The sequence below is a fragment of the Pteronotus mesoamericanus genome, unplaced genomic scaffold (assembly GCF_021234165.1).
Source record: "Pteronotus mesoamericanus isolate MK-2021 breed Mesoamerican mustached bat unplaced genomic scaffold, CSHL_Meso_final scaffold_174, whole genome shotgun sequence".
NCBI classification, from domain to species: Eukaryota; Metazoa; Chordata; class Mammalia; order Chiroptera; family Mormoopidae; genus Pteronotus; species Pteronotus mesoamericanus.
This window is the reverse complement of record NW_026555309.1, coordinates 40,939,592-40,951,931: the sequence shown is the minus strand read 5'-3', so window position 1 is coordinate 40,951,931 and position 12,340 is coordinate 40,939,592.

Sequence of the window (12,340 nt, the reverse complement as noted above, 5' to 3'; positions counted from 1 at the left end):
AGGAAGTCAGAGTTTTACCACTTCAACCTCCATAGCATCAGCGTGGAACACCTGACCTAGGAAGAATCAATTTATCAGCTAGCCAGTGGAAAATCTTTCTCTTTCCTGGGAGTTTGAACTAAGGGGACCTGGAGGCTCTAACCTGTGGGTGATGGCTTTAGAGATGAATAGTCATGTGGGGGTAGAGCCAGAGTTAGCCTATAGTGAGTCAAAGGCCTGGCTCAGCTGATATTATTGTGGAGATCAGGAACCATGAACAAGCACATAGAGTCAGACTACATCCATCACTAATTGAAGAACCTTGGTTCAGTGTCCAGATTCTGCAGCCCAGCTCATTCAGCATTCACCCTAACCCCCTTCTAGCCTGTCTCACTGTTCTCAAGGTACCTGCACACTACATCTCCAGACTCCATTGAAGGCCAGGTTATGCATTTGATCTTGGCTCTATCAAGCAGAGGAAGCAGGCTGCAGACTTGGAAGAAGGAAGTGAGCCAGGGGAGGCATCTGCCTGAGGTTCAGAGAGTGGATCTTCTGGCTCACATAGGGGCTGAAGTGGTTGGCTCTGCAGCATCTGAGGAATTACCTTCTGGTCTCTAGCGTCATAAATGCTGAGTGGTGGGCAACTGAGATATCAGTGTCTCCAACAGAAAAATCCTTTGTTTCTCCTGGCTTAGTTGCTCCTATTAGAATAGCATGGACGCTTGGGATTTATACAAGTGGCTTCATGCTCTTTGGTAACCTCTTCCCTTCTTTCACTAGATCAAGTGAATTCTGTTGTTTTCAACCAAGTACCCTGACGCATGCAGGGATTCACATGTCGCGTGATTGCAGGCAGCAGACCTTCGCAGCAAAGGGGCTCTGGGGTTGTGGGAATGTGGCCAGCCCGGGCCTGGAGGCAGAGAAGACGTGGTCGGCACTAGATGAGGAACACTGGTGAGTTCACCGCGCTCAGTGGCTGCAAAGGTAGTGAGGTTACCCCGCGGGGGTGTAATCTCAGATGAAGTGCCTGTTAAATAATAAGCTTTGCTGGGTGTACAGACTGATGCAGTGTGGACTGTCCTGAGGCCTGGCTGCCAAAAGTGCGGTCTGTGAAAAGCCCACATCAGTGTCACCCGGGAGCTTGTTAGAAATGCAAGACCCTGGACCCCACGCTTCACCTGCAGAATCAGCCTGCATTTTAACAAGATCCAAGTGCTTCATGAGAAAGAACAGTAGGTTACTTGCTGGACACTACGCTGTTGAACTTAGAAAGAAACCGACAAGATCGAAGAGGGATGGAGTCTAAAGTTTATACAATTTAGGCTGTTTTTTTTAGAGCATATAAAATTCTGAATACAAAATTAGGCATGCAAATATATGTATATTTCAAAGGAGCACTGAACCCTGAAGCTTAGATTTCATTAGCATCATAAACATTGCCTCCGGCTCAAAGTTTTAAAATTTCTGTTCAGGGACTTTCTGCAACTGCTCTAAAACGTATATATTTTGTCGCTGCTGCCACTGTTAGTCACGGCCTGATGACAGTACGACTCGAACGCAGAATCCTGAGGGCTGCTCTGCTTCACCCGGGCTGGGAAGCCAGGGTGGCAGACGTCAAGCTCCAGCACGCTGCAGCCTGCTCCGCCACGGCCCGTCTGTCACGTCTGCAGGCACAGAAGAATCACTTGGGGAACTTTAACAATGTACCAATGACTAAGCCCCACCCTCACAGGTTCATTGGTCTGGGATGGGACCTGGGCATTGGTGTTTGAAAAAGTAATCTCCCCAGATCTGAAGTCGCCAAAGTATGCTCAAATAAAGAGCAAGCCAAATCCTCACGCCAAAAGAGGAACTGCCCATTTCACCAGTGTCTGGGTACAGAACACGTGCTACAGTCTCTGGTTGACCGTCCTTGGCCTCAAGGAACAGACACGTCCAGAAAGACGTTTTGTCCTTTATCCTGAGGGACAAAGATCTTTTGTCAGAAACCTGGGATATGAGGCACTGATAAATAAATGGCTTTAAAGATGGCCCTGCTGCGCTGTTAACTTCTTTACAGCTCGTTAGGGCTAGTAAGTTAAAGCCTGCTGGTACCAAATTCAAATTCTTACGCATCCTAATGCTTTGACTATAACCCAAAGAAGCATATCTATTTTAGCCATTTAGAGCCCTCCTGGTTCACCTACCTCATGAAACTGCACCAACACATAAGACAGATGCTATGGCTATAAAGGACCTTAAACAGCTGCTGGCCTTCGGAGCTCTCTGTCCCGGAGACTCCTCACCTTGCTGCAGAAACACCTCACCTGTACCCTGAGGCCTATCTCCACACCCCCGCTCCCTTGGGTGTACCGTACTCTCTGAGAGGTGACTTTGCGTCAGCTATCTCTGGAAGGTCTCTCGCTTTGAGGGACTCCCCTCTCTAGCGAACCTGAGCCTCCGCGTAAAGCTTGTTGGGTAATACTGCCATCTCGTGGTCCCATCTTTTCTCGATCAGCCCCCAAATCCTCGAACTCACTGCAGGCACCTGTGTGGAAGGGTGGAACTGGCTGAATTTGCAGTTGTCACCGGGAAGATCTGCGACATTATCTCGTTGTGGGAGGGAGGGCTGCGATGACGCCATGGCCACCCCGCTGGGAGGGCTTTGATTCACAGAAAACTTCAGATGCTGTTGTTGATAACCCAGCCCTGAAGCAGGAGGCACTAGAATTCTGGGCTTGCAGGGAGCCCTGCATCACTTCACTCTACAATATTTCAGGTTTTTACAAACTCAGAAACCACACAAATGTTCAATAACATCAAAAAGGGACAACGGCTCTTTGCCCAAATATTTGAATGCAACAGTAATATACAAAAGGAAAAATTTGGAAACAACCAGTATTCAACTACAGGAAAATGGTTAAATATATTATAGCCTTTGATGTTTGAGAAAAGTAAGGAACTAAAGAATTTGATTAAATTATAAAGTTAAGTCATAAAAGCAGGTTACAGGAGAATAGTTCAGTGTGTTCTTAATGATATAAAAGCCTTTGAAAATCCAAGACATGAAATAATATATCAACATATGACTCTCTCAGCATAGACATTGAGAAAAAAAAAGTACATAGATGATTTTTTTCCTTCTTCTGCATCATTTTTTGTTGTTGTTGACAAATTTTGGAGGTTGAATATGTTTTAATTTTATAATAGAAAATAAGCTTTGATAACCTTGATATGGACTAAACATCCTTACTCTAATCTATAATTTTATTTATTTTGTGGGAGTAGGGGAGAAAAACTCTGATGACACCTGAGAAAATCTGGCGTGCTCTATCAAGTGCCATAAAAATGTGACAGACCCATTAGCTTTGCTCAGTTTCCCTACAGTTTTGGCAGAAATATCTAAAAATACATACTTGTCATGATTGCAGTTCTATTTTTGCTGGTTGCCTTATTTAGGGCTTTTGTTTAATATTTGTTTTTGTTACAAGACAAGGAAGCAGTATTTTTTAAAACCACTTCACTGAGGTATGATTGACATGAAAAAGCTGTCCTTATTTAATGTACACAACTTGATGAGTTTGGGGATAAGCATATACCGAAAAACCATCTGACATATTTTTTCTCCTCGGGCATGGTGATGATGAAAGGCCCTAAAATACTTGCTTTAAAATATGTTTCCTTGTTCCTCTTACCATTTTGTCTTTTCTTTTCCTTCCACCTTGGCTTCTTCCTCTCAATTTTCATCATTAAAAATCTAAACAAAATTATTTGGCACTTCCTCTGTGCAGAAGATGTGAATGGCAAGTGACTGAGACTTCGCTCTTGCCTTCAGGAACATTTAAGGGGGTAGCAGACACAGGACCCTAGAGAAAGAACCGATGGTCAAGTTTGCCAGCTCTGCGCCAGGCCTGGGCTGCGTGCAATACCCGCTCTTCACCAGCATGTTCTCGGGCATTGTTATTGCCCTAAATGAGATGAGAAGCTGAATGACTTTTTTCAAGGCCATATCTCTAGAAAACAGAGATGCTGGGGTTCAAAATGCGTCATTTACACATCACAGTGCCTCAACTCCAAGGAGTTGACATAGTTGAGAAGTCGAGAGCTGTTTCACATGACTTGGACTCTTGCTGGTAAATTCAAGTCAGACAGCACAATGTTAAAAGACCTCAAATCACATCAAATTCTATTTTCCCAGGCACCCCACATGTGGTCTCCTGTCTTCCTTGGTAACTGGCAGGAGTCAGTGGACCAGAAGGTGTCTTATCTTTATTCCTACTTGAGGTCTTTGCCTGTCCGGTGAGAGCATGACCTGCAATTTCAATGAATAGAACCTCTGGTTCAGCAAAGCTGTGAGAGGGCTTCCTCCCTTTCTCCTTCCCTCCTCCATACTTGAGAGGGACATGGAGTTAGTAGAGGGAAGAGAAACATATATATGACCACACCTGAGAGTGTACCTGACTGTGGTCTCAAGTGTTAGGGACTCTCACGAGATATTTCATTCATTCCCTCATTGCTTTTCTGACTGTCCACACTCGAAGGGAAGACAGCCCCTGTAGAACCTATCTCAGAGACTTTCCAGCTCTGTGACCTGAAAAGCTAGGCCTCTTTTCTTCCACTCCCAAACCAAACAATCCTAAGGAATGATTCTGATTAGCTTTGCTCAGGTTACACGCTTATTACCCCTGGACCAAAAACCAGTGGCTTGGTGAATTGGGTCCTATGCTTGGCTGGGCCAAGGCCATGTGTCCTCGTCCCTCTTCTCCTCCCAGGGGTCAGGAAGGTAGAGTATTTTCATTGGGATTACATGACTGGACAGGTGGGGAGAGTAATATGCCACAGGAAGCATGTGAGTTACTGGTCAATGCAACAAAACTGAGTTTGTCATCGGATTGCAGAACGTGAGCATGTTGCATTTTATCCCACTGTACCCCGACCTCCCAAATAAAGGGATGTGCTAGGAGGGCATAAGGGGGGAGCTATTAATGAAAAACAAGGTAAACATGTCTCTGCTCCTTATGAGATATGAAATCTAGCTTTTCACTGACATTTTTTCTACAAAAAAGTCACTTCACTGTAAAATGGATAATTGAACTATATAATTAATGGTTTCCTTTAAATTTGTTGAACCAATATCTTATAGGTTTGGGGGGAACCTATGAAGTGTTCTAGGCTGCCCAAAGAAATGATTGCACTTATTTTTCTAGTGGTCATACCAGTGAGATCACTGGTTGCTTATAAGCTTAAACTTCCAAGGGATTTGGTGCCAATGCCTGGGGCTTGAATGTCCTCACCCTCGTGTGGTGGTGAGACTCTTTTGGTTGCCAGGAAAATGCCTCTTCAGGCTGCTGTAAGAAATAGGCCTTTGTAAGGATTCCTACTGGTTGGAGTTTTGCCAACCTGGGGTGCTGCCAAGAGCCCGCTGAATGAAAGGGCTGCTATTTTCTGTCTTTCTCACAAGTTTCACTCTGGGCACCTCCATTTCTCCCCATTCTCTGCTTGATTCTTTTCTCATTAGTGGCTGGCCAAGCCTCCCAAGGGTCTCTCCCACAAACTCTACAGGGGCCTCCCATAATGGCTGCACTAATCATTCTCTCTCTCGCTCAGCGCTTTGCTCCAGGTAGCCTCAGGGACCACCGATTGGCCTACTGATGGCAACTTCTGGCTCGGATTTCCTTCTTGGCTCAATAAAAAACTTTCTCTGAACAAAGACTATGGTAGTGCTGGTTCCCTGAGCATGGAATTGTGGGCAGGTCAGTAGTTTGAGCCAGAAACAGGGCGGGGGCTGGTGCACCCAGAGAGCTGCGTTTAGTATACTAACATGCAGGCCACGCAAGAGTCTGTGTGGCACAAAGGAGGAACCTGTAGCCTCTGGTTCCTGTGTAACCACTCAGATTTCTTTATAAGAATGGAGGAACACATGCCCTTTTAAAAATACATTTATTCTCCTCTATTTGTTTCTTGCATCGTTCCAACCCATGGAAAGCCACCATACGTGCTTATGGATGGGCAGCAGGTGCTGAAGTCATGGGGAAGCAACCTGGCAATTAAAGCAATTCTAGAATTAGTGGATGGAATTTGTGCTTCTCTCTTTATAGAGGAGAGCATGGTGGCTCAGAAAGGGGATGTGGGTCAGCCAAGGTCACCGTCAACTCATGGCAAAGCTGAGTCCACCCCAGGCCTGCTGACTCTTGGGAGTCCTTTGAACCTCCTACTGTGGGCGTATTTGGAGGGTGGGATGACATTGGCGAGGACAAATGTTGGCTTGAGCTGGCTGGATCTGGCAGACTCCCCTTGTCTTCTCTGTTGACTCAGACCTGGGACAGGTTTCCTCCTGCTTTCCAGCGGCGTGGGCTTGGGCCCGCTGTGGGACCCCACTGTGCTGCAGTCACGCGGCGGAGGTGGGCCGAGCACTTTCATTTCATAGGCCATTAGCTCTTGGAACAGTAACTTTTTCTGAATCCTTGGCCTCCCATGTCTTATATCACCTGCTAGGTCGGCGGAGGAGGCTACGGTCTGGGAAGCTGGTGCAGAGAGCCAGTTAATGAAGCCGGATTTGGCTGGCTGAAAACTTTCCATCGACTGCTGAGAACTTCACCCAGAGCCACGCTGTCCTGGTTTTGATTATTTTCCCTCCTACAGCTCTTGTTCACACACTCTTCTTCAGGGTGAGGAAGGCACAGGGAGACAGAGGTAGGCTGAAGGACAAAGAGAGACGGGAAAATATCAGGAGACAGAGAGACTGAGAATCTGTGACACGGAGACCATGCGAGATGAGAGAGACAGCCAAAAGGGCCAGAAAGGCTGGGGGGAAATAGTCATTCGGGGGCAAAGGGAAAAGAAACAGACAGAGAGATGCAAGAAGTGGAGAAGACGGGAACTCACGGACTAGAATCCAGGGATTCTAGCCAAACCTTCTCATGTCGTCACTAAGGAGATCGGTTTCCCCCAGGTCGCGCTGAACTGAGCTCTGGACCCGGTATCCAAAACCAGCATGTCTAGTTCTTTCTGCGGGAAGCATTGAGTTCCTTGCAACCAAAGATGCTCAGTACATATTTATTGAGTAAATAGCGGAGAGCTGAGGTGGTCAGGGGACTTGAGCCATGTCGGACGAGCCAGGCTTAAAATTGGTAATAGTCAGCCTGGAGAAGAGAAGCCACGGGAGAACCCGGTCAGTAATCATAAGGGTTGCATACGTTCGAGGGGCTGCCATTTGGGACAATGGTTAGATTTGCTGTATTTGCACTTTAGAGGTCAAACCAGGACTCGTGGGTGGAAGCTACGAGTATTAATAGATGAATTTGGGATCAATATGAACGGCCTGCACATTCCGAGAAGCACATTCCTCATACTGGGAGGTTTGTAAGAAACATCTGATCTAACAGTCGGAAGGAACATGATCGCTGGAACTGAAGCATTAATGTGCAGGAAAAACAAATGGTTTTCTTGGGCAATTTCTACTGCATTCTGAAGCCTCCTAATCGGTGGTCACGTGTGAATGGGTGGCAGCCGTCCACGTCTCCTGAAGCTGGACCTGGAGGTGTTTGAGTGTGTGTGCAGGGTGGGGGCCTATCTGGGGTCCACGCAGCACATTAACTTCCTTCCTTGAACAGAGCTGGGCAGGTTTTTACCAACGAGAGGAAGGTGAGCGAGATAAGGCAGGCGGAGGGAAAGGAGGACAGCGTTTGCTGGACGCTGCGCGGGCCAGGTTCAGTGGCTTTGCAGAGCTTTGCCTGAGCTCTCATTTCATAGCTGCAGATTCCTGAGCCCCACTCAGTACTTATTACATCAGAATTTTAGAATTGGAGAATGACTTGGGAGGGAACAATCAAGATCCCGAGTAACAATTCTATTCTTGAGCACTTCAGTGTGTGGGCCGTGGGAGACAAGGAAACGGCGGCTCAGCAGTGACGTGGGAAACGCCGACAAGCCCGGGTGTGTGAGTTCCAGTTCCGGTGAAGAGTCAGTAGTGACAGTCGCCGCCCAGGCAGAGCGCTTTGCTACGAGGCCTGGGCCTGAATCCGGCTTCTCCGTTTACTATCTGTGCGCACTTGGGCGCGCGCCTCAGCCTCCCTGATTCTTTTTTCTCTCTAAAGTGGGGACGGTAGTGTCACTTTCACAGGATTACTACCCCCTGACCCCATTTATTCATCCATCAATTACTTATTGATGTGACAGGCCTTTCAGTTTAAATTACAGGTACCATTGCCTTTCCCTTTGACCTGTCAGTGGGGTGGCGGAGGGTGGCGGGGGGGGGGGCGTTTAAAGGTGAAATGTAACACTATTTGTATTTCCAAATCCACCACTCTTCAAAATGGTGAGCACTGCACATTGTTCAGCAGCCTGAAACTCAAGGACGGGACACCTGATTCAGCCTTGGCTGATCCTCGGGTACCCTTCTCTTGGATACAGCGATTGCATTAGGGATGGACACGTGACCCAAGCAAAGCCAATCAGATCTGTTCTCTGGGGTTGTTACGCGGGCACTGGGAGGAAGATGTTCCCATTTCCCCAGGGTTGCCAAGCCGGGGAGTATGAAGTCAGGGCTGCTGGTGCCACGGGTTTAGCACATGGAGGGAGCTGGACTGTAGCGTGTTGGAGGCATGGCCGTTTTCTCCACTACCCGCTGCCATGAGGAAGGCATTCCCCCTAAACACCGTCTTGGCTTTTCTCTTCCCTTTACTCTTTCTGCCCCAGGGAAGCTGGACTGAGTCGTATGGCTGGTAGGTGTGGCAAAAGAAGCCTGACATTGAGGATCCGTGTTTAAAATGGTGGTTGCTACTAGAAACTCATGTAAAACTTGTGAAGGGCAATTTAAATGTTTAAAATGTACGCATATTTTCAAAACTAAATAATTTCAGATCCAGAAATTTGTGTCCTAGAAACAAAATTACCCTAAAATATTCACTGAATTCCAAAATTAAATTTTGTACACCATTGGCGTTCTCATTCTATAGTTTATTCAGTTTTCTCTTGATTTATTATATAGATATCAATGTCTTAATGCTTGAAAGCTGCATTTTCAATCACTGCTATTTCCTAACATCTTAAAGTATGAAAGCTTTGGCATTCCAGTTGTTAATAGATTGGTTGAATATTTCCCATTTATTCTGAACTAGATGCAACTAAAATTTAAAGGTCTTTCAAAAACTATAAAATCAAATTGATGACAAAAACAGAAAGAAACAGTTCTGCTGAATTATTTTCCTTGTATAGCCAATATTAGCTCATGGGTGGAAAAAATCCTGTGTTTTGGTCACTCTTTCTGTGTTTATAAAAATTTTTTAATGAAAAAAGTATAGTCTTGAAAGTATTGCAGTTTTTGTTTGACATGTTTAAAAATTGACAGTGAGTTGAAAAATAATGCATTCTTTGGAAAAACTGATTAAAGTACATTACTACATATGAAAATATTTACATTCATTTTTAATATTTAGATAATAGACAAGTTATTATAATGTATTTGAGCATTATTTTCTTTTTTATAAAATTACTCCTTAAACATGAGTTTTCAAGTATTATGTCTAACACCTTTTCATTAAAATAAATATTTCAAAGTACTGCCCTCTCCCAAACATACCTTGAACTCTGCCCGTCCAGGGGCAGGGTGGGAAGGCCACGCCCTCCTTTTCTGCCCCTTTTCCTCTTGGAAGGCAGCTGCACAAAGAGACGAAAAGGCCTGCCGCCCCTTCTTGCACTATTTTTCTGGGGGGAACTGCCTATTTCTTAAGTTCAGTCTCAGTCGCCTTTCATACTGAGCAACTTCCTCCCACCTAACTTTTCTCAGTAATGAAAACAATCTTTAGGTCTCCCCTAAGGTTTTTCTTGTTGTTTTAATTCCTCATTTGCTCAGAACCCCGGAGAAGGAAGAAAATTGCTGTGAGTTGAGAGTACCCAACAGAGACCCCTGTAGAACGAGACAATGAAGAAAGAGAGAGGTCATGCAAGGCCCTGAAGCTCTTGTTTTTGAGACTCATTCTTGTGTTTTACAAGCTACTTTGCGGGGTGTTCTTTCTAGCTACGTCAGCTTGGATATTTCCATTTCACTTTCCCTAGTCTGAGGTGAGTTTCCTTTAATAGAAACTAAATAGTCCTAGAACACTTGGTTGCTTTTTCTTCTTGAAATAATGTTTGTTCTATCTCCAGAAGTTTGTTCTATGTCCAGATGCCTGGGACAAAGTTAGCCTCCTGAAAGAGAGCTCAGTGGGCCTGGCTTTGGGGAGCAGGGAAGAAGTAATAAAGTCGTTGGTCTTTGACCCAGGAATCTCATGTCTTTGTCCACATCCATGAAACTGGCAGACTAACTCTTTCCTTGTAAACATGGTAAAATCTCAGAGCCTTCGCAGTTACTGACAATCAGTCTTACGTACTTACCAGAGAATAATCGAAAAGTGGAGAAATGTAATTAAATTTCTAGAAGTGTACTTGGTATTAATAGCTATTTAAGATACCTCCACCTCTGTCCAAAAATCCTTTTTCCATGGTAATTGTGATGAGCATTGATTCCGTGCTAAGCTGGAGACCCTTAGTTGATGGTCTGCAATGTATGGTGAAGGATGCTGTTGTTATTTGTGTCTTTGATCCCATGCCTGGTTTCAGTTTTCAATATTGAATAGCTACTAGATGCTAAACATTGTGCTAATGGCTTTTATATACATGCTACAATTACATTGATACTACAATACTGTGCTATAGATAATTATCCTTGACTTACAGATATGGGGTATTGTGGGAAGATGCTGAAGTTAAGGGAAGCTGGGCGACTCTTCTAAGAGAGTAAGTGGCAGCACCGAGCTGAGGGAGCTCTGTTCCCAAAGCTCACAGTTTCCATTTCATTCATGGCTTCCACTTGGGGCTGCAGGACTCGCTGGAGCTAACTAGCGCATAAGGTTTATGGTGGGACAAAGGAGAATCCAAGGGAGTGGGTGCTCAACCAGAGAAGCTCAACATTTTCTCTTTTACGCTTTGTGATTCTGCTTCTGAAGACCATTTGTAAACCATGACCCCTAGCCCTCTCACCCAGCAAGGGCACAGCTTCTAGAACACAGTCTGTGACTCAGAAGGCCGAGGCAGGTGGTTTGGGAGCAGAGATAGAGAATAACCTTCATTCCTTCATTCATTCCCCTAGCCAACATTAGAAGTCCCCAGGGTGCTCAGTGGGAGAACTAAGAAAAATAGAACAGAGGTTGCAGACTGGCAAGCCACATGCTGTATTTGTCCTATAAGCTTCTTTTCCCTGGTCTGAGTGTTTTTAAAAAAAAATGCAAGGCAAGTCCTTACGAACAGAGCGGTTTTACATGAAAACTTGTTTTGAAAAGCTGTAAGTGCTGGCAGGGCGGGTCACGCGTTCCCAAACAGCAGCAAGTGGCTGCTGGGAGCACAGCTGCCCTGTCCACTCTCAATTTTGCAGTGGTCGCCACCACATTTTGGTGCTCCCCGGCACTTCGGTAGAGTGTCAGCTCTGTCCTTGGTCATTATATGTGTGTGTGGTTGATTTTATCAAAGGAAACTGTTTCCATAGATCATGTCTCTAGGAAAAGTGGGAAAATGGAAGATGGCAAGAAGGCCATGTGATTTTAAGAAATATACCCAGTGCGCTTGCTTATTGAGGGTACCTGTCTGACCCAGTATTGGAATTTCTGATGCATCAAATAGAAGCTATAATTCCTACCCTCTGGAAACTTCGAATGGAGCAAAAGATGGAGTTTGACCCCATCTTTACCCTTTATTAGTTGCCTATTTCTCCAATGGAACCAACAGGATGAAAGCCAAGTTCTTCAGCAGGAGGCCCATCAGCTCCTATAAACACCTGCTGTTCCAGCCCCCTCTCCTGCTGGGCTCCATCTCAGACTTCACATTCTAGCAAAACTGAGCTGCTTCAGCCGTTCCCTCTGCCTGTAATGCTTTAGCCCACATTGAATGATCTCCATCTTTTAAGAGAAAATGGAGGCGTTACCACTTTGAGGAAAATTCTGACTCTTTCCCTCTCGTATCTCTTTCAGGTATGATTTAGAGGGACTCTCCTTTCTACTTCCCTTGGAGCCATTTATTTACCTGAAGGGAAATTTGTTGTATGGGACGAGAAGGGCATCAAGGCTACTTGGTAGGAAAAAAAGTAGTTAAGCTAATCCATTTGGAAAAAAGGCTAAGTGAAGTAGCCAAACTTAGGAGAGGGAGACACAAAACAAGGAGAGAAAGCTCAGAACTGTGGTGTGTTTTACATTCTTTTAACCATAAGAGGGAGCAGAGTCAAGGTCACAGTGGAAAGAGGACAAGTAGAGGTAAGATTTCCCACCACAAGTGTATTTCTTGTGTCATTATTTCACTCCCTATTGCCCTGATTATAAGAAGTCCACCTTATGTAAAGATGTGCAAAAAGCCA